Source organism: Physella acuta, unplaced genomic scaffold (assembly GCF_028476545.2).
Source record: "Physella acuta isolate Inbredline_101_S28 unplaced genomic scaffold, ASM2847654v3 ptg000527l, whole genome shotgun sequence".
In the NCBI taxonomy this organism is placed as follows: Eukaryota; Metazoa; Mollusca; class Gastropoda; family Physidae; genus Physella; species Physella acuta.
In genome coordinates, this window is record NW_026732046.1 from 235,001 (window position 1) to 238,758 (window position 3,758).

The following is a 3,758-nucleotide window of genomic DNA, read 5'->3' on the forward strand; positions in this document are numbered from 1 at the left end:
GAAATGCTTACTAAAATCTGGTGACATTAGTAGGGCCTACCTTGTCACTCATGAATTCAGCCTTTATTTTATTTAAGGCACTTTCACATTCCTGTGTCCATACTAGTTTAACTTTGTCTTTGGATAGCAATTCTCTTAAAGGAGTAGTAAGTTCAGCATATTTATCCACAAAAATATTATAAAAATTGCATAGTCCCAACAATGCGTTCACTTCTTTCTTTCTAGTAGGGGTTTTGATATTTAATATTTTGTCCTTATTTCCTTCAGTAGGTCTAATTTCTTTATTTCCAACCTTAAATCCTAGGAATTCTACTGTATCCACTCCCACATGCAGTTTCTCTGGTGCTATGGTAACCCCATGTTTTCTAAGTCTTTCTAGTAGTTCTTTTAGTGTTTCTATGTGTTCTGCCCATGTGTTATTATGTATGCATATATCATCAACAAAGAAGACCAGGTTTTTCCTTCCCTCTGTCATTTTATTCATGAATTTTTGGAACGTGGCGGTACTGTTCACACGTCCGAACGGCATCACCTTCCATTGACATAGACCCTTGCTTGATGTAAAGGCGGTGTATTGTCTTGACCCCTTTTCCAGTCCTATTTGCCAGAAGCCTCTGTTCAAATCACAAGTGGTGAAAATGGAGGATTTACTAATAGTTTCCAAAATATCTTTAGGATCATTCATGGGTTCAGCATCTATCTTGGTCCTTTTATTCAACTCTCGATAGTCAAAACATATCCTTACTTTGTTGTTCTTTTTTCTTACTATTACCATGGGTGATGAGTATGCTGATTCTGTTCTTTCTATTTGCCCAGACTCAAGTAGAAAATCCAGTTCTGCTTCAACAGCTTCTCTATAAGCAACTGGTACTTGGTAATGCTTCCCTTTTTATAGCACTATAATCAGTCAATTCTATTTTGTGTTGAATTGTTTCAGTAAATCCCATTTCTGTTGTAATCACGTCCTTGTACTCATGTATTATTTTGTCCATTGAGTTTTTCTCCTTCACTGGGATATGATAAGTTTTAATTTCTTGTGTATTACAGCTTTCACTTATTATAGTACAGGCCATATGTTCCTCTTCTATCAGTTTCTCTGGCTCTACATATAATTTCTTCATTCTGTCTATGTGTATAGGAGTGTTTTTTCATTTTATGTTTATTTCATAATTTACATCAGATAGTTTCTTGATTACTTCAAAAGGTCCTTGAAATGCTTCTATGTTTTCTTTGTCTGGCAGTTTGACAAAAACTAAATCTCTTCTTTCAAAAGTTCTTAAATATCTATGTTTGTTTTTTATATTTCTGTGCCTTTCACTGGCTACTTGTGCATTCTCTTGGGCTGTCTGGACACCATAAACTATTCTTTCTCTAGTCTGGTTTACTAGTTCATGAGGATCAAATTCCTCTTCCTGTTTATTTAATAATTTGTGTTTCAATAAAGTTAATGGGTCTCTTGGCTTTACCTCATATATCAGTTCAAAAGGAGAAAAACCTGTTGACTCATGTTTAGTCTCTCCGTTTGTGAATAGTACTTGAGATTGGTTACTTTTACTTTTTTCTAACTCTAACTCATGCTGTCTCTGTTTGTCTTTGTCTTCGGCCTCCATTTTAACTTCTGCTAGATCTAGTTCCCTATCAGCCTCCCTTTTAACTTTTTCTTTCTCAGCCCCCATTTTAAGTTTTTTTTTGTCTCAGCCTACACTTTAGCTATTTCCTTCTCAATCTCCATTTTAACTTTAGCCTTCTCAGCCTCCCTTTTACTTTTAACTTTTTCTTTCTTATCAGCTACCTTCTTTTCTACCCAATTTGCCTTCTCTGCCCCAGTGTATCCTAACGAATCAGCCAACTCAATGTATTTGGCATAGAACTCGATATCTATCGTAATGATGCAAGCACAGTTAATCAGTTACAATACGAAATCTAGATTAAATTCTTTCCTTCACGGTGATGAGCCCCGGCCACTTCTGACACCAAAATGTCACAGGCCTTATTTCTCCTACCTTTTATATTACACATACAAAATCAAAAGACAAGCCTTCATCTTGCAAGTTTTCATATTTATTTATGTTTCACACAGGCAGCGTGTTCACTCAAGCTACGCCATCTTCTTGCCTATCCTCACTTGTTCCTTTCGCGCATGCGCACAGCCATTTTCTCCCTGATGCAATATCGCCTTTTACAACACACACTCCCAAGATACAATCCACCAACATTTCACTGTTATAGTTTATCTATGGAATTGGCTAATTTAGGATGAAATTTCATTTGAAATAATAGTGCCTATTCGCGTTTATTACGCTGACTTTAAATCTAAGCAAAGTACCGCAGGTATTCAGCACGTAAGCTGTAGTGCCTAAATAGCTGAGATGTTAGTGAAATAGCCTTTATACGGGCGGTACACACCACGTCAGTGTTAATTTTTTCAATTTATTTTTATAGATGTGAATGATAAAGTTGCTTATCGGGTTTTGGCGGGACACGGGGCAGGTGAAGTAGAGTTCACCTGCTTCTGTCTTCTCAGCATATATAGGGATAGACAAAAACAACATTACTACCAATGAACAGCCGGGATTTCAACGAAATCATTAGTCTCTTAATTTTAAGTCTCTTAATCAGCGTGTGCATTTAATATGGTGTTGTGTTGACTAATAATGTATATAATTTTGTTTCAATTTTTCTAATAGGTATTGGTAGTCTATGTTATTTTTAATGTGTCGGATTTTTTTGTTATTTAGTTATTTCTTTGCATTGTCACTAATAACGTTCAACGTGTAGTAAAGCACATAGCGTTTTGGACAATAACTTTTTTATAAAATATTTTTCTCAAACAAGAATAACATTAAAATATATTTAAAATATATAGGCCTATAATTCACGTGTAAGGGTACCGACGACTAGTGAAGTCTATTCCCCAAGTACACAAACAAACAGTTCAATTAAACCTGCCACACTCCCTACTGACCACTGGTATCCCTCGCTAATATAACATTTGTTTTATCCCTGACCTGTTTCTAGATTGTATTCTAGGCTGCTTCACCAAGGTGTTGAGGTAAAAAATTTAATAATTATAAGCATAGAGATGTGTCGTTTTCAACAAATCATTTGGTAATTCATCTTGATACATTAATTGACAAACTTTGCTTTCTAAATTATAGCGAATGGTCTAAATTATATTTTAACGTATTTATCTATTTTAATTTTTTTTTATTTTAAATTGTTACAAACTTGTAAATTATCTTCAAATAATTTCCAGGGTGGAAAGCAAAGTGCAAACAATAAACTCAAAGTTGGAGACAGAATCTGAAACCTGCTTGCCTTTTAAAGACTAAAGCCATAATTTTAAATAGCTGATTGAACGGGGGATATGTAGCCTGCGAGAAGTTGGGTGTGATGGCGAAACCGATATCGAGAAAACCAGTGTTGACTGAAGCAGGTAGAAATCATTTTCTTACTAGAGAAATATGTGTATAGTTATGCTCCTTGTTATCCTACTACCGAAGTACGTGTATAGTTATGTGCCTTTGTGTCGAAATGAAGATATACCAGTATAATAATTAATTGTTTAATAACTTCACGTTTTTATACAACCAAATATTTATTTGTACACTAACTCTATTAAATCTCAGCTGATTTCATTAACGCTAAATAATACATATTTTATAATCGTTAAATAAAATCTAGATCAGCAATTTTACAATAAATATGTTTTAGAAACAAAAGATAGCCAATGTCAGACAACAGATTTGGAAGAAACA